Source organism: Macaca nemestrina, chromosome 6 (genome assembly GCF_043159975.1).
Source record: "Macaca nemestrina isolate mMacNem1 chromosome 6, mMacNem.hap1, whole genome shotgun sequence".
Classification (NCBI taxonomy): domain Eukaryota; kingdom Metazoa; phylum Chordata; class Mammalia; order Primates; family Cercopithecidae; genus Macaca; species Macaca nemestrina.
The window spans coordinates 115,693,011-115,713,075 of NC_092130.1; the positions used below are offsets into that span (position 1 = coordinate 115,693,011).

A 20,065-nucleotide genomic window follows, 5' to 3' on the forward strand; every position below is an offset into this window, starting at 1 on the left:
TGCTGAGCACAATGAAAGCAAAATTATTATCACAGAAAGAAACAGATTGCACCTACCTGGGTTTAACCGGACACCTAATAGTAGGCAGGAAGTTTTTCATGATCTATAACACATTTCATATTAGGGTCATGTTAGTTTCATAATGAATTTCATATTAGGCTCAATTAGGGAAACAATAAAGAAAGAAGATGGGATGGCCGAAAGCATTGAAGAGGAGGAAGCAGAATGGAGGCAGAGGGTGGAATCAAAAATAAGGACAAAGAGAGGAAAGGGAAAGAGAAAGAAAACGAGAAGTAACGTCAGCAGCTCTGTAGGTTCTGAGGTGAGTTAGCTGGTCACAGGTCAACAGCTTTAGTCATACATCCTGTTATTCACTTTGGGCATCAGAGCACATTTTCGCTACCCCTTGAAATTTCCATACAGTTGACAGTGATTTTGTAGCAATCTTTCTTTACCGGGAAATCGCTTATCTGCTTTTCTTTTCAATCTTTGAGGTCAACTTTTTAAAGGCTTTAGTTTCACATGAAGCCCGAAATATTTTGAAATAGGTAAGAAAAAAAAAATGCCTTTGGTCTTAAATATTTCCACTTAAATCTTGATTCTGGGCTACTTTAATAATTCCAAAATAAATGTGAGTGGCTTCTTTTTTCAATAACTGAAATACAACATTTAAAAACACTCATATAATTATTTTGTTGTGTTCAGTTGTTTCAAAGCAGACAAGGTTTGATTTGACAGGGTTGTGTTTTAACCTGGGCTCTACATGTCACTAAACTGCTGTCCCCTGTAAGGCCTGTTTCCTTGTCTACAGGATAGAGATACTCCAGTGGCTCTGCAGGCTCTGTGTGCCTCTGTCACAGGTTTGGCATAAAGTAGACAGGAATGGTGTCAGTTCCTCTCTCCCCAAACTCTCTCCAATGACACTCCCACCAAGTGCAGAAAAGTACAGAAAGAACTCTTCCTGCTTTTTAACCTCCATTGATCACACTGAAAGAACTATCACATTAGCTTATAAGGCTCAAAATTATTTTCAGTACTATGGCTCTGTGTACTCTGAGATCAGAGCAACATAACTTTGGTTCTGGATGAAATTGACTCAGGACCTGACTCTACTCCTAGAAGAACGCTGACCCCAAACTCCTGTTTTGCAGAACCCTGAAGGAGCAGGTAAAGATGCCAGCCGTTAAATATGAAGACCTTCAGAGACCCAGAACTAATGGAACTAAATCAGGGATTTCAATTTTATCTTAGATTAAAATACCACTTATATGCACTCAGGGCATAGTTTTCACTCCCATCAGGAATAGATTCATACCTGTATAAAGCTGGTAATATAATGATTAATTAAATATACTGCATGACTTCAAGGTAGCCAAGAAAATTACAGTCATTCCAAGTAATACTGTGTTTCACCGGACAAAAATCTGAGGATCTTGAATCTTAGCACTGGAAGGAATGTAGATATCACATAGGCTCATCATTTCTCTGGCACAGAACTTGCCTTGAGCACATGTCTGGTAGCTTCTTCCTGGGAACATAGATGACATAACACATACTGCCTTTCCAGGCAGCTTGATCTGTCATGAGACAGCTCTGGCCTTTTAGAAACCAGCCTTTATACTGAGCTGTGTGCCTGCTTCTCTGTATTGTACACTTTTTGTTATTAATTCTGAACAAAAGGTTTTTGTGAATTTTCTTCCTGGAAATGGTCTTCGCCACTTGAAACAACTGTCATGCCCATCTGAGTATATTTCTTAGGTGAGGTTTCCCGGTTTGGGAGATGCTATTCTCATGAAATATTTCTGAATTCATCAGTATCTCTGTTCCTATAAAACATGTGGCTGTCTACTTCAGGTAAATCCTAACCAAGCTCAGGTAACAGTGAACTGATTGTTTGCTGTGAAACAGTATCGTGCTGTTGAAGTTAAAGAGGTCTATGATTATATTGTGTTTATTTTGGGTTTTGTATTATTGAGTATTTTTTACTTTATTTTCTTTTTATAAAGCCCATATCACTACCCATAACAAGCTTTTGATAAGTGAACATTCTAAATTTTACTGTTCTGTAGCTATATAAGGGAATCTTTAAATTTTGCCAGGACTTTCTAGCCTAATGCAACAAGGGAGGTTACATTAACTATAATAATTTCAATTTCGTTAGTTTTTTCCTACATTTGCTGAAACAATTCTTCTACAAATCTATCTCATTATTTCTGGGAGTTCCAAATGTGTCTCACGGGAGCATGTCCCCCTTCTTGGAACCACTGCTCTTCCACCAGAACCAGCAGCTCCCTGGACTTCCCAAGGCTTATCAGGTCACATTGTTACCCAGGGAGTCAAGCAGCTATCACAAGGCCATGCTTTGGCTTTGTAGCTGCTCCAATGGATGTTATACTTTCTCCCTTTGTTCCTGATACTGTGCAGAATTATATGCAACATCTCTTTACTTAAAAGCTCTCTGCTTCTCCCAGGATCCAGAGATTCATCCCTGGAAAAGCACCGAAGTGCAGCTGCCATATTCCATTTAGAATGACTCCTTCCTTCAGTCAGCCAAGGTTTTGTTCTTGGGCTCAGCTCTATGTGCCCAGCTTCTTCTTCAGTACAAGGAGCTCCCTCCAAAGAGGTCATTAAATCCCCGCAAATAGTCTTTAACTAGACCTTTTCAAACCTTGTCTCTTTTTTATTTGAAATGACACTGTACCATGAACATTTTTATGAAATCATAAACATGTTAAACGTTCATCAAAGCCATCATTTTAAAGTCCTCTATGATGTCTATCTTATAGATATACCATACTAGAATGCATTTTTTTTTATTTTTCTATTGCTGAGAATGTTGGGTTTTATACATAGCTTATTATTTTAAGCAAATGTGCTTTACCTTGTTCCTATTACACTTCTAATTCAGCCTACTGTTAGCATCTGTGGATAATTTTCTATGCTCATATGTCATTCAATATATTACCATCATTCCCAGCTTTTGGCTTTACATATGCATTTTTAAGATGTATCTCTCAATTTTTAACCATCAGATCAGATTTTAGTTGCTTTATAGACCCAGCTTTTATATTTCAGTCTATGCCACTTCTAAGGATGTTGTAGTGAGATGCCTATATAAAAGACATACATATTCAAGGAGTGAATTAAAATCTCACTTGAAATTTTAAATGTCACTGAATATTAATTGAGGCCGCTAATTGGTGTATTTTCTAGTAATCACTTCAAAAGCTCCTCATTAAAAATAAATCATAAACTATAGAATTATAAGAGCTTTTAGGTATAGTTTAATGATCTAATTCCATCCCTATATCTGTCCATCTATCCTTCAGCAAGTCATTTATCACCTTCCTTCTATATATTACAGATCATAAAGACATCTGGGACACAAAGGTAAGTCACAGACCTATCCACGTGTATGGGTGATAGAGGAGTGAATAGAAGTGACAAAGGGTGTGATTCCTTCTGTTTGAGAGGTGAAGAAAGAATTCCCAAAGCAAGTGACATTGCATCAGCACCTTAAGATAAAACAAAGAGCTCAGCGAAAGAAAGTGAACGGGAAGATGTGGTAATAGGTTTAAGTGGACAGGGCGTGTTGGCGACTAAATTTCTGTAGCTCCATAATATTCTCCCTGGTCCCCTGAGAGGAAGTTACAGAGTTGTGAATCTGGTAGTGAAAGCCTTGGTATAAGGAGCATAAGAAATGTGCAGATTATCTACCATGAAACAGAGGAAAAAAATCAAGGTTATTCAAGTAGAGGAATGACTTATTTTAGAAAGACTTTTTTTTATAACATTATGGAAAATGGATTATAGGCTGGAGGCAAGAGATAAGACTTTGCTTTGTCAGTGTGACAGAGTATTTTATTAATAAAGCACATAACTTATACTCAGATCTTGTGAGATGAGACCAGTTCATGTCAACATGTCCAGTGTTTTTGAAAAAAAATGGTAAGTTTTTATTATCGCTTTTATTTCCCTGTGAAATATAGTAGGCTAGCCCTCTATTTCTCCTGGCGAAATCTTTAGATAGGTGGGGAAAAAATGTTGAAAAAGGCCTCTTTTACCCTGGTTTTATCTGCCTTTTGGAAGATAGTTGATTCAAAGCTATGAAAAATCATCTCACCAATCCCGCATTTCACTTGGTGGGATGATGTGTCAAGAGAACGCCTGAGGTTTCCTCTGTCCGTTAACAGGCCAGTCGTGAGTCACAGTCTGAACATGAGGAAATGTTCATTTACTTTTTCACAGTCATGGCAATGAGACTCTTTTGTGCCCAAAGTACTATCCGCACCTAAAGTCCCTGTTAAAAAGGTTATTTTCTGCCACAGGCAGGGAGCAGAATGTCAAGATCCAATTCCAATCGCTCCATCATCACTCGGATAGCCTCAGGAAGCTGAGGTTTTACAGCTGCCTGGAACCCACATGCTTCATGTGATGTACAGCAGCACTGTTAATTAGCTGTTTCAGGATTCTTAATGCCTTATGGCTTTGGAAACACTTGTTAGCCCGCAGAGGGAGGGAAAGAGCTGGAAGCAATTGGACTACAGCCTGAATTTATTATAATTCAATTCAGTAACCACCTTATCTTTCTAAATCCCTGTTTAGAATATGTTGAAAATTATGGTTGATTTAAGTTGTTCTCAGTGACGCATCCTGAGAGAAGAGGGAGATTACAGTTCAAGGTTTTCTGAAGCCACAGAAATGGGGAGTGCTGCAGAAAGAACTGATCGATGGAACTTTCCAGACACATATATGCAATTGTCTAAAGGCTAGAAAATAGATGCCGGGGATGGGGAGAGGGGAGGCCAGCCGATGTGGAAAGGCTTGTGTAGAGTGCCCACGAGTCTGCATTTCTATTCTCCTACCAGAAGAAACACTGCCAGCTTCCCCCACCCTCACCCCCAATTGTTCTCACTGCAGAGAGCTGGCATTCAACAAACTCATAATTTTTCTCAATGTAGTTCTCATGACATAACCTGACCAACCACATGAAACCTAATGAAGAAAACAACCGTTGCCACTGGCAACAAATGCAGGAGTTGCATCACAAGTAAAACATGTACTTTACTTCACAAAGTCGAACATTACAGTAAAACCCGCAAAAACGTGGTCCCATCCTTTGGTATGGATGAGATATCAGTTTACAAAACCTTCACTGGAAAGTCCATATCAAAATTTTAAAAATGCATGCAAAAGCCAATTGTGTTGACATCTTTCTTATCAGATGTATTGCAACTTATTTTGTCTAGAGGTAGTTCTTAAAACAGCCACTTGTCTGTCCACTAATCATGTACATAACATCCCCTTCCTCATCTTCATCCTCTGAAGTAACACCAACAGGTGAAAGGGTGTTTCAGGAGTTCACCATTCTTGACTGTTATGTAATGGGTCAGATTCTCTTCTGAGTAGTAGGAGAGGTCAGAGATCCAGATCTATATATCTTGGTGCTTTTTCCACTAATACATTCCTAGAAGCTAGTGGGTGCGCAATAAATGTTAGCTGTATGAATGAGTTAGTGAATCAATGAATGAAGTGTTCATTTTTAGAAATATTATGGTCAGGATTTTACTAGGAGAAACATTTGCTTATAATCACAAATGAAAGCTAGGTTTACTCAAAATCGGGGATATTAAATAGTCTTTCCATTTCCTATACCACAGGTATGCTTGTATTCTTCTTATGTGCTTATGAAAGGAGAGAATGTGGATTAAGTTATAAACTATTTGTACATGGTATTGTATGTGTAAAAATCATGTCAGTTTTGAGGCCAGGATTTCTTTGTATTGAGTAAAATTTTCCTAAATATTTGCCCATTGTATTAGTTTGTCCTCACATTGCTGATAAAGACATACTCAAGACTGGGTAATTTATAAAGAAAAAGAGGTTTAATGGACTTACAGTTCCACGTGGCTGGGGAGGCCTCATGATCATGGTAGAAGGTGAAAGGCATGTCTTACATGGTGGCAGACAAGAAAGAAAATAAGGGGTTTCCCCTGATAAAATCATCAGCTCTTGTGAGACTTATTCACTACCACAAGAACAGCATGGGGAAATTGCCCCCATGATTCAATTATCTCCCACCACGTCCCTCCCACAATACATGGGAAACGTGGGAGCTACAATTCAAGATGAGATTTGGGTGGCGACACAGCCAAACCACATCACCCATTTTAAAACATGCTTGATATCAATTTACTGCTGAAAATATAATTTGAATATTCTTTTACATTTTAATGACTAAGATTGTACATTTGTTCCCTCAAAAGAGGCTCTCCAAAATACTACCTAATCCCTATATTAATAACAACCCAAACATGTTTTCAATACTAATATTAAAACAAATTAGCTTAACAAATACAAAAGTTAATGCCTGGCTTACTATCATACAGATTTGAGAGATGCAGGTTTCAATCTGTTCCACACCATGCCCTTCATTATGTGTTTCTGCCAGAGATTTTATTCTTTACTTTTCATTCAATCAGAAAGAATTGAGAGGAATTTCAGCCTCCTTCTGCGTATTTAGAATATTATTTGTACTGACTTTAATCTTTTGCTCCTAATCCATGAATTCCTGAGGCCTTTGATATATATCCATAAATTTGAAAAGCACAATCCCTTTTAAAAAAAATGGAAGTTGCTTTTGGGAATCACAGACATGTACCTCTTTGTTCTCTCGGAGAGCTGTGGGTTATGGGAGGGAAATCCTCATCCTGCTTCCTGATATGCAGTCACTTCTCTCTTACACAGATGAGTCCTGAAACTGTTGTGAGCTCAAACAAGTTGGCTGGTTTTATTTATTTATTTTTTTATTTTTGAGAGTATCTCACTCTGTCACTCAGGCTGGAGTGCAGTGGCCCAATTACCAGCTCACTGCAGCCTTGACCTTCCAGGCTGAAGCCATCCTCCCACCTCAGCCTCCCAAGTAGCTGGGACGACAGGTGCACACCACCACACCCACTAATTTTTTGTAGCGATAGGGTTTCACCATGTTGCCCAGGCTGGTCTTGAACTCCTGATCTCAACCAATTCACCTGCCTTGGCCTCCCAAAGTGCTGGGGTTACAGGTGTGAGCCACCATGCCTGGCCAAGTTGCCTGGTTCTTTACATGGAATGTTAAGGATAACTTTTTAACTGGTTCCAGAATCAATTAAACACAGATAAATACCAACTTATGTTTTGTAAATAAACACATCTGAATTGAATCTTACTCCAATTTACTTAGAAACTGATATTTTTCCTTTCAAATAAAATGAATGTTATTTTATTTTATTTGAATAAGATACCCCAACTGAATTGAAGATTGGTACAGAAGCCTGAGAAAGGAAGTTTAAGAGAGTGAAAGCATGAGAGAAGAGCCAAGATTATGTATCCCAGAGCAGGAAAGAAGTATTACCTACCATTACTTTAAGGGACTGTGCTTCCTCACAGTAGTGGAAGACAGATGCTCATTTTTATTCAGGACTGTGTAAAATAAATGACCTTAATTTATAGATGTGGATGCTGGTTTATATCAATATCTCTCAACCTGAGATGGCTCCCAATCTTGACTACACATGGGAATCACTTGCGGAGCTTTACAAAAAAACTGGTGCCTGGGTCACACCCTGAGAGATTCTTATTTATCTGGTCTGGGGTGGTGTGGCCTAGGCACTGAAATTTATAAAATTCCCCAGGTGATTCTAATATGCAGCCAAGGTTAAGAATGCAGCTGTACAGCTGTAGATGGAAGAATACCAAAACCAGGCCTTCTGCTAATGCCTGAGCTTCTCCTCATTTAAGTTTCTGTGATGTGTTCAGACATTGTTTCTAGAATCTCCTGGTTAATATGAGTTATAGTCCATTGGATGGAGTAATATATTAACACATCCATACTAACATAGTTTGGAAGGGGCCAGGATGCAAAGGGAAGTTGGAGGAGGAAGAGAATGAAATGGTAAAGTCCAAAGCATGGGTGAAGGGGGGACCAATAGAAACCCACAGAGCAAAAAGGAGATGTTGGGTCATCATATTCTATTACATAAATTGGATTTACATTTCCTTGTCTTTCATCCCTGGTCTTTACTCCCACAAGTCTCCAAACAGTCATAAAATTCCCATGAGTTGTTACAGCAAAATTGCTTATCATTTACTATTTCTTAAATGAATGAATAAATCATATTACTTTGACAGAAAGGATGCTGCTGGGTATTATATGTAATGTGTACTAGTAAGGTGGACAGGACCATTAGTCCTTTAAATTCCTTTACAATTCCAAAAGTCTGTGATTCTGATCTTCCTGGTCTTGCAACTCTAGAAAAGGTGATAATCACTAGAGTAGGCTATTTATGGACCTGTGAGATAGTGAAACATGCTATTAAGTCAAAATGAGAGACTTCCTTCTCTGAAATGGTTCCATATAAAAGTAATATATGGCTTAAGTATCCAGGGGCTCATGTAATCTCTCCATGTCAGTATCTTTTATGGGGAATTATTTAACCAAACATTTATTGAACACTTACGTGCTACACTAAAATCCCAGATTTGTCAAGTTCCCTTTTAAAAAGTGGGTACTAAGCCTAAGAAAGGTATTAGCAATACTTGTATCTGAAAAGACCTCACATCCAGAAACTATAAGGAACTTCTAAAAACCAATCAAAACAATATGGTTCTTAGAAAATCACAAAGGAACAGGTTTTTCAGACTCGAGGATGTCTATATGGTGAAAAAGCAGCAGTATTTTAGAGTTGGTCTGAACTGACTCACAGGCACCTATTTTTAAATGCTCAGAAATTTGTTAAGCAAATTGTTAATGCATCAATTCTTTAAAGTTTAATTATGTAAACTTTCAATTAAGTTATCTGAAAAACATAATACATACTCAAAACTCTCATCCCTTCCTAAGTGTTTTACTACATTCTGTTATCTATGTTTGTAAGGTTGTTTATTGCATCTGTATGGTGGAAACACTATATAAAATGACATGTTACTTTGCATCTCTACCCAACTCCACATAGGCTGATGCAATGTTGGTAGCTTAAAATCAGCTTTAGTAGAGGTATTTATACCATGGAAATCAGCATATGCCACAAATCAGGAATTTTTTTTTTTTTTTTTTTGAGACGGAGTCTCGCTCTGTTGCCCAGACTAGAGTGTAGTGGCCAATCTTGGCTCACTGCAACCGCCGCCTCCCGGATTCAAGTGATTCTCTGCCTCAGGCTCCCTAGTAGCTGGGATTACAGGTGCCCGCCACCACGCCTGGCTTATATTTGCAATTTTAGTAGAGACAAGGTTCACCATCTTGGCCAGGCCGGTCTTGAACTCCTGACCTCGTGATCCAGCCGCCTTGGCCTCCCAAAGTGTTGGGATTACAGGCGTGGGCCACTGCACCCGGCCCAGGAATTGAGTTTTGGTTTAATGTTGTTGACTGTCTAGAAACTGATTAAGAAAATGTTATTAAAGTTGTGTATCATGTCTGCAACCACTAAATTGTAAATAGCACAAAAATTTTGAGGAAACAGTCTTCTAGACTTTCCAGATGCAGCAAAGATATTGCCTTGTTCCTTGAGTAAAATTCCAACATACATTTTTATTGTTTCATTTTTGTCTTACTTAACCACTAAGTAAGACATAGTTCCTACATAAACCAGTCATGTAGGAATTATACTCCTTTTTCAATTACAACTTTAGTTTGATTACCTTTGTGGTCTTCTCTTCTATCACCGTCACTTTTTTTTTTTTTTTTTTTTTTTGAGAAGGAGGTTCACTCTTGTTGCCCAGGCTGGAGTGCAGTGGTGTGACCTTGGCTCACCACAACCTCTGCCTCCCAAGTTCAAGCGATTCTCCTGCCTCAGCCTTCCGAGTAGCTGGGATTACAGGCACCTGCCACCACATATGGCTAATTTTGTATTTCTAGCAGAGACAGGGTTTCATCATGTTGCTCAGGCTGGCCTTGAACTCCTGAACTCAGATGATCCACTCTCCTTGGCCTCCCAAAGTGCTGGGATTACAGGCATGAGCCACTGTGCCCGGCTCACCATCACTTTTAGATAAGGAAACTGAGCCCTAGAGAGTGGTTGGCTCACCTCAGGTTCCAGGACAAATATGACTTAGTCAAAAGTATACTCCTGTTCTTTCATTCACATAAAACTACTTATCTAAGGATGCTGCAGCAACACTGCTGTCACGCCAGAATTCATTAAGTTTACGGCGCAGGCCTTATCTATAGACCATTGATTTTGCTCAAGGATAAAAGTTACACAAACTAGCGACAGAGTCCTGACCAGGCATTACAAATTCTACACTGATGTGTAAAAGAGTGACTAGGCATGAAGAATACATGCTTAGCACAATCTATCTTTATTATAGGAAAAGCAATTTAAAACATAGTTTACTGAGTAGTGCCAGAACATTACCGAAAAAGAAAGTTAATGCTTTTTCCTTCTCAAAAGCCTTCTGTAATGTATAGCCATTATCATATTATAGAGACTCCTGGGAAATGCTTGATCAATTAAAATTGTTAGAGAGCTAAAATTGAACATTGACTCAGAAGCAACGTGAAATACATCTTCCCACTTCTATAAATTTTAATGGTAGCCACGGATGCTTTTTTTTTTTTTTTTTGCTATGGAGCCTTGCTCTGTCTTCCAGGCTGGAGTGCAGTGGTGAGATCTCAGCTCACTGCAACCTCTGCCTCCTGGGTTCAAGCAATTCTCCTGCCTTAGCCTCCTGAGTAGCTAGGATTACTGGTGCCTGCCACCACGCCCAGCTAATTTTTAAATATTTTTAGTAGAGACGGGGTTTCACCATGTTGGCCAGACTGGTCTTGAACTCCTCACCTCAGGTGATCCACCAGCCTTGGCCTCTCAAAGTGCTGGGATTACAGGTGTGAGCCACCGCACCCGGCCCACTGATGCTCTTCTTAATTTCTTCTGCTTAAGAAATAGAAAGTATTCTCGAGGGAAAAAAGGCATTGACAACTAGTACAGGGAAACTGATGGCAACATAAGGCTGTTTGAGGGAAAAATGTGGGATCTCAAAGACTGTTGGTGGGAGTGTAAATTGAATAATCTACTTTGGAGAACAATTTGCCAGTTTCTATTAAAATTTAAAATTGCTGATATCTTATCACCTAACAATCCTACTTCTAAGTATCTATTATAAAAAAAAATACTTGGCATGTATTCCCAATGAGTTTTGCCAGAGTGTTCTTTGTAATAGTCAACAGCTGGAAACCTGAATGCCGTCCAGTAGGGATATGGCTAAATGAAGAATGAAATAACCATACTATTGAATACTGTGTGTCAGTTAAAAATAGCAAGAGAGATCTTTGTTGAGTGAAAAAATGATCATTATACATAACATTATGTTTTTAAGAAGCCTCAGAAAACAGTAATATATGATCCTATAGGCATAAAATTATTTATGATATCACACAGAGGTCTAGAATTTATTGTCCACTACAGTAGCCACTAGCCACATGATGCTATTTAAATTTAAATAAAACAAATAAAAATTTCATTTCTCAATTCTGTGAATCTCATTTCAAGCCCTAATAGCAACATTTGGATGGTGGCCACTGTGACAGAGAGTGGAGATCTAGAAGAATAAACACAACTGATAACAGAGTTACCTGGGGGAAGGTTGAGTTTGGGGATGGTGGTCTACAGAAACTTTAGAGTTCTGCAGAACTTTTAACATTTTTACAATGAGAACATATCATATATTATCTAGCTAATTTAAAACAAATACATTGTTAAAATGAAAAGCATGCCTAGCAACAGGATTTTTTTTTTTTTTTCCTGAGACAGAGTCTTGCTCTGTTGCCCAGGCTGGAGTGCAGCGGTGCAATCTTGGCTCACTGCAACCTCTGCTTCCTGGGTCCAAGAGATTCTCATGCCTCAGCCTCCCAAGTAGCTGGGATTACAGCATGTGCCACCACGCCCAGCTAATTTTTGTATTTTTAATAGAAACGGGGTTTCGTCATGTTGGCCAGTCTGGTCTCAAATTCCTGACCTCAGGTGATTCACCCAACTTGGCCTCCCAAAGTGCTGGGATTACAAGCGTGAGACACTGCACTGGCCTACCCAAAGGATTTCTAAAACAATGTAGAATTTTAGTAGATAGATCAGTGTGTAAATTGATTTGAACACCCTATCCTTTTATCCTGTTAACTATCTAAAATCATAAAAAATAGTAAAACAAACAGTGCAAAATCATTTCCTCCTTCCTTTTCTACCCATGTCAAGTGTCTATTGAACACTTAATATATTCCCAGCATTTAAAGTATAAGAATCATGAGGCAACTGCTGTTTAGACTGAAGTGTTTTCACCAGGGGTGTATCAAGAGGATTTCTTTGTCGTAGGTTGATTTCCCTTATAACTGATTAAATAATTACTAGTTGGCTTATGCAATGTTTATATAATTACAGAATATAAATGGTGGTTATTAGCGTAAGTAGAATATATACCTTTATAATATTTGTGTAACCTTCATTTGTATTTTACTAGAGCTTAAAACAATAATTTAAGAAAGAAATTCAAATTGATATTCATAATTTAGCAACCATTTGAGCACTTCCAGGTCAGAATAACTTCTTGGGAAGTCCCAGAAAGAAAAGCATATACCTGCTTTTACAGTTGTCCATAGATTGACTATAAGGCTAGTTGTATTGAGTTGGCGGATGCATAATTTCTTAATTCTTTAGGTAATAGGTCAATAGTGTGGTAGTGAATCTTGATGGTAAATGTCCTTTTCATGTTTCATACTGCACAGTAGACTAGACTGAAAGTCCCAGAAGACTGTGAGTGTAGCAAAGAATGAATCTTGTATCCCTAGATACACAAAGACCATGCCTTCACTAGACCCACAGAACCTAACACATAGAATGTCTTATTAAATGCTTGTAGAATGATTAAATAAATTATATTCAGGAAACAGTCTATAAGTCTTAAAGTTTACCTTTCAATTATGTAATTATTACCTTTAATTTATAATTTATAAACAGACATAGATATTCACCACACTTGCAAAAGAGTTTATTTCAACTTCCAAGCCTTTTTTGTCTCATCTTAAAAGTTTGGATTTAATATAGCAAAGTTTGCTTCTAGAATGGAATCTTTTAGAGAGTATATGCTCTTTTGAAAAAGATGGTTTATGATTTTGTTATGTAATATTGTTATATAATTAAAGTTATTTTAGAAATTGCATGATTTATTAAAATATCAGTAGTAAATTTAAACATTCACAAATGCCTGAATATAAAGAAATAGGATCACCTGTGTCCAAGTTAATTGCCTTCTTTTGCTGTATTCATTAGCCATCAATCTCTACATACTCTAAGGCCAAGATACACATGGAGCAATCTATGGACCGGCAATAGCATTCCATGGGAGCTTTGGAAATTCAGGATCTCGAGCCTCACCCCAGATGTACTGAATCAGAATCTTTATGTTAGCATAGTCTCTAGGTGATTTGTAGGTCCATCAGCGTTTGAAGAGCATCTGTCTGGCCTTCAGTTGCCTTTATGCATCTTCTCACCAACAGTGCCATCTAGTCCAATATTTTTCTGTCCCATTAGTTTGTCTACAGCCTCCCAACAGGCTTCTGTCCACAATGCTGCCATTTAGATTCATGGTCCCATCCCTCTCATAGCCTTTGCTAAGGTTATGTCTTTTACATTTGGAGATACACCAATTGCAGAGGAGGGTGAAATTAGCCTGAGAGCAGGACCATAACAATAACCTGATTCTAATGGAGGCTATTACCAGGGCAGCCAGTACCTGAACTAAGTCATCATTCTGCTGGAAGCATTCCGTTTGGCTGCAGTTCAACAAAAGGAAAAAAGAATGCACACCAGAAAATCAGGAAGGTTTGCATTATCTATCAGCTATGTTCAAAAGATGTTTGTGGAAAGTCGAGTTAAGGGTTCCTGGAAACATTAACCTCTGGACATGCTGGAGGATGCAGGTGGATTTTGAACCAGGCAAGTCTGCATTCACAAATCACATTAACATATTAAAAGATGGAGAGATCTTACTCAGAGGAAACCCATTTGGTTGTATTCAACCCAGCTCTGTATATTTTTTAAATCACAAAATGCTTTTTTTTTTTTCTCTCATGAAACATTCATCAAAATTAGGCAAAACTCATCTTTGGTGAGATATGCATTGTGAAATGTGAGTGGAGAGGTTCCTCTGAAATTGTCTAAAAGGTAACTTAAGCCTTGATGTTTTAGAAAATCTGACTTATTATATAACAGTGAATATACCTATCTGTGTAGTTTCACTATTTTAGAAGTAAAACAACGCTTTGATTTCAAATACTAAATTAACTTAGGCATTGCTCTCCCACTCTGTCTCCCAAACTGTGACTCAGATATCAACAAATGTTTTACCTAGTTAGAGAAAAAAGTTTCCCAAGTTTCAGAGCCATAAAACCATCAGCAAGGCACCTATTTATTGCAGCACTCTCTTGTTTTCCATCTTCAATTTCCTAAATATTGAATATCTTGTTTTCCATTTTTCTTCTAAAAGCATTTGTGGTATATAATAACACCACATGCCAGTGGAAGAGACTATATTGGCTCAGGATGCACTTGATATTTGTTTTTCTTAAATGACAACTGAAACTCCCAATTCAATTAGGATAAGATTTTTTTTAAAGTTATTAAACCTTAGTAAAGTTATATGACTTTATACTGGGAAAGTGAGTTCCAGAGAAGTTTAATGAACTTGTTCAAGGTGACTTCACTAACTTATTATAAAATGGGGAATACAACTCTGGTTTCTATAATGCCTTCTGTAGAGCATCCCACAGAAACATCTAGGTTTCAGAAGATTCCTTATAGTTAGGTATGAAAAATGTTATTTCTGAAAATATGATTTGCTCATGAGAAATCATTATTTAGATATGTTTAACTTTAGAAAAAATGTCCAACTGTAATTAAAAATCTGTGAATTACAGACATGTTCAGTAAAATACACTGTCTCATAGAAACCATATTCAAAAAACAGAATGACTGAAACAGATGTTATGTATGGGGATCAGAGGGAAGTGATCCAGTTATATTATACTAATTTGAGAAAGACTCTAAAAAAATCCTTTCTTGGGGGCCGGTCGGGGGTGGGTACAGCGAATGAAAGAGAAAGATAAGGAAATGTGTTCCTTGGTGTTGAGTTTTGAATAGATCACTATTGTGTTATATTCCTCTGAATTTAGGATACATGTTGGATTTTGTTCCTTATCGTGTCTGTTACGTGGACAAAGATAACACATTTGTTTCTTCTTGTCAACTTTTATCATGCACAAGGACTCTGAAGGTCCACCCAAGATCTTCTGTGCACTAAATGTCTGATGTTTGTCATACAATGAACAATTTTGGGGAGTTTGGAAATCTTTTGGTTATGACCTTGAGGATTAGAGATAATTTGGTGTGGATGACTTTGAGGAAGTTATTTAATTGTTTTTTTGTATGCCAGTTTTCTCAAATTTAAAATGTGGGTAATAGTAACCACCTTGTTAGAAGGATTGTAATGATCAAATCACGTAATAATGCAAAGTGCTTATGCTTAGTGCACTAGTGTTTTGCACTTACATCTAGTGATTTTTTTCTCAGTAATTTGATAGGCTAAGGGATGATCTAGTGTAGATATGGTGAGATGTGGGATTTTTTGTTGTCGTTGACAAGTTGTAGACAAAATGCTTGGTTATTCCTCCCACTGAAATAAAACCCAGAAATATAGGGTATTACAATATGTTAAACATTCAGTGGCCATCAAAACTTATTTTCTTTTTTGAAGTTAGAGTAATATTTAGAGAGGGCATTCTGGGGTTTCCTTTTAGCAAAATAATTAGAAGTAATTTCTGTTCATTATTAGAATTTTTAGCATGACCATATCACAAGGAAAGGGAAGGTTCTTACCTAAGTTGTATTGCAACTTTTCTCCGAAATACAATAAACATGCTGTGTTAAAATTGCTGGTATAAGCGAGGCACAGTGGCTCACACCTGTAATCCCAGCACTTTGGGAGGCCAAGGCGGGAGGATCAATTGAGGTCAGAAGTTTGAAACAGGCCTGGCCCATGTGGTGAAACCCTGTCTCTACTAAAAACATGAAAATTAGCCTGGCGTGGTGGTGGATGCCTGTAATCCTAGCTACTCGCTACTTGAGAGGCTGAGGCAGGAGAATCGCTTGAACCCAGAAGGTGGAGGTTGCAGTGAGCTGAGATTGCACCACTGCACTCCCACCTAGACAACAAAGCCAGACTCTGTCTCAAAACAAGAAAAAAAAAAAAAAGAAAAAAGAAAAAAAAATTGCTGTTGTAAGTTGTGCCCTATAAAATGTTAACTTTTCTTTCAAGTGAAATAATTACTTACTATTTCAGCAGAGATCACTCTAACATTTAGTTTTAATCTAGGAAAAAAACCCATGTAACTAGATTTGATCCTTTTATTAAAATGAATTGGTCTTAGAAGAGCACATCATATGCTCAAAATATAGCTCTCATGTGAATCAAGACATATAGTTGATTTGTTCAATGAAATCTAGATACTCTTTTAAAAAACTGTTTACTGGCTTTTGATGTTTAATTGGGTGGAATGTATAAGAAATATCCGATCAATTTTTGACTTCTCTATTGACTTACAAGCTTATATACAGCCAATAAACAAATCCTTCTAATTCTTACTTTATTACTCACTTTCTTTCCATTTCTACACAAATTCATATTGAATAGGAAATATTGAAATAAGATCTTTAGAATCTTCCTCTTGCAAATTATAGAACATATTGAAACCAGGTTAAACATATGTAAATCTCCTTATATATTGTTTACCTACCTACCATGTAAATTTTACTGATTTTTCCATAGTAAAAAAGTCTAAAACTCCAAAGCATCTTACCTCCTCTAAACTACCGATCTTTCCAAACCTATCATTATTCTTCCATATATACCTTCTTTCAAGACTTAATTCAAGCTCTGCCTTGTTTTTGAGTTATTCTCTGTCTAGATAAATTATTGGTCACTACTTTTAACCCAGGAGGCACCAATTGTTTCTATTATTATTTTGCTTCTTAGTATTTGTTTTCTTTGTTGGGAGAGTTTTGTTTATATTCCCTTCTAAAGTAGGTACTTTACTTTTTTGGAAATCTCTGCCTACTAGCCCAGTACCTAATAAAAGGTCAATGATGATGATAATGATCATTATGATGATAATTTGAAAAACCATGTTCTACAGTTTTCAGATGTACTTTTAGATAAGGGGATGCTATAATTTTATCATCAAAATTTATAATGAAAATATGATAAAAATTAAGATAAAATAATTTTAGAACATATTTTGTGGCTAAGTGGAAAACTATCATGGAGTTTAATTAAACTTTCTTCATATCCAAAGAGGAAAGGTACATAGATGAGAAAAAAAACATAAAAACAAAAAACATCTCAGGAATTCCACCTTCAGCTGCCCTTACTTGAATACCATGCCTCGGAAAGAACTTCATGACTTGGCAGGCTTTACAGGTCGACACGGTGTATATTCTGAAAGTAGCCAAGGGCAAAATTTAGTGTTAACTAGATCAAGAACTCAGGGGACTCAGGTGTCTACTGTTTTCCATAGAAATAATCATAATCAATTTTAAATACTAGATCTGCTTTCCTTTTGGGTTTGTATAATGTGGAGTCAAAATAGAAGCTCTGGCACCTCATAGACATAGATTTAAATCCCATTTATGCCATTGGTAAACTCCATGACCTTTGGCAAGTTATTTAACCTCCTTATGCCCTCGTCTCTAAAATTACAGTGCAAAAACAACACCTTAAGTGTGATTTCAAGGATTAAGGGAAATAAAATGCAAAATTCCTGGTACATAATTGATATCTACTAAGTGTGAATTTCTATAAGTTCCTTGTATCACATAGTGGTAGATTTTTATTTACTGGGTGGTTATTCTGTACCAGGCACTCTCCTGAACACTTTATATCATGGGGATTAACACATTTAATCCTTGTAGCATTCTTATGCAATAGCTACTATCATTATCATCCTCATTATTATTGTCCTATTTCACAGATATGGAACTGAGCCACTGAAAAGTAAAGTAACACAACTAGTAAGTAGTACTTCTGGGATTCAAAATAAACCTTTCATTTCTAAAATTAACCCATAACTTTTTATCCAGTAGACAATATAACCTCTCCCACTATCAGGTCATTTCCATGGACCATATCCTATGGGCAATTTGAAAGCAATCTCCTTTTAACCCTTCTTTATCAAATTAGAACATGGTTTGGAGAAGCATACAATGTTTTCCATAGCTGAGTATAAATCATTTCTTCCATTCTTTTGAATGAGCCACATCATTGCTCCCTTTCCATTGTGAGAAATCCAGCCTTGCTTATTCTTACCTAGACAAAGGCACACTTTTTGTCTCAGAACCTGTGCAAATCTCATCTTCTTTGTTACCACCTACAAATGATTAATGAGACAAAACATTTTCAAGGATTCTAAATGAAAAAAAAAAAAACCCACAAATTGAAAATCCACAAAGAGGTGTCTAGGAAAACTTTTATGAAGTTAAGAGATGTTATCTGTTGTTCTAGGCGTGGGTGACTTTATCAAAACATTTCACCCACTTTCAAATTTCCACTTGTTAAAACCTGAGGCCTTATTTGGCTGTCACTTACAGTACAGTGTTTTTCAGGCAAGTTCCTGGCAGCTCATTTTAAAGAGATTTTGTGAAAAACCCAAGCTGTGGAGTGCTCCTGTTGGAAGAAAGTCCTCTGACCCTCTGCCTTAACGTAAGAAAACGTTTCCAGTCTGTCCAAACCTCACCCACCTTTGGTTATCTTCGGAACCTTACAATTTGTGTTTCCTAAGGCAGCAATTTTCAAGCATGACTTTGAAACACTGCAGGCTTTTTCAAGTTATTTCAAGGACTGGCCAAGAATTCTCAAAACAAAATTAATTTTGTATTTTTTAAAAAGCAGAATGCATATCGTATATCATTTGGCAGATTCAGGAGGGTAATGGGAAGTGTTAGAGAATTGAATCAATAATAATAATGGATATGGGGACCGGTAAAGAAACTCCCAGTCCTGCTTCATTACTTTTAATGGCAAAAACCATAATTACTTTTGCACCAACCAAATACACTGAAATCCTTTAACATACACCAAAGCAATGGGAGATCTGCAGAATGCTTTTGTCCATGTTTAGCCATAATGATCAGTGCATTTTGAATAGAATATTGTTATATCTACTATTTAGCTTAATTGTGATCATTAACAAAGTGCCCAGACTCTCTGAACATTCTACATGGCATACTATTTATGAGAAGATCAGCATGTAAATAGTTTACTCTTCCTAAGTTCTTCTACAAGGTCACTGAAAGTGAGAACTAGAACCCAGAATCCCTTGAACTCAATGAATTTCCCAATTATTGACCATATCATTCTTAGAATCATCTCTTCCTTTACTCAGTCACTAGAGTCACTTTTCTCTACTTAGAGCCAGACATTTAAATATCTCCAGCCTCCAAGATCTCATCTGGATACTTGGGCTACACGTTTCCATGTCAATCATTTTGCACTTGTCATTTATCATATTAGACTATAAGCTCCCCGAGGGCAGATATAGAGCTATAGTATCAAGCTTATCTATTTATTTATTTATTTAGAGGCTGGGTCTCACTCTGTCACCCAATCTTGAGTGCAGTGGCATGATCATGGCTCACTGCTGCCTCAACTTCCCAGCCTTAAGCAATCCTCCCACCTCAGCCTTCTGAGTAGCGCTGGGCCTACAGACGCATGCCACCACACTCAGCTATTTTTTAATGTTTTATAGAGATGGGGTCTTGCTATGTTACCCAGGCTATTCTTGAATTCCTGAACTCAAGTGATCTTCCTGCCTTGGCCTCCTAAAGTGATGGGATTACAGGTGTGAGCTACCACACCTGGCCAAGCTAATCTTTAAATACCCTAGAGCACCCATTATAGTGCCTGGCAAAAAATAAATGCCCATAAATGTTTGTTGAATGGAACTGAGTCTTCAGAAACTGGAGATGTTTTCTAAAACAATTTTTTTTTT

At 37.3% G+C, this 20,065-nt stretch overlaps 1 protein-coding gene across 9 annotated transcripts in view; it reads left to right on the forward strand.

Moving 5' to 3' along the window:
- LOC105499433 (phosphodiesterase 4D) overlaps window positions 1-20,065 on the forward strand; it is a 1,582,997-nt gene that overhangs the window by 743,900 nt on the left and 819,032 nt on the right. The window lies entirely within an intron of this gene.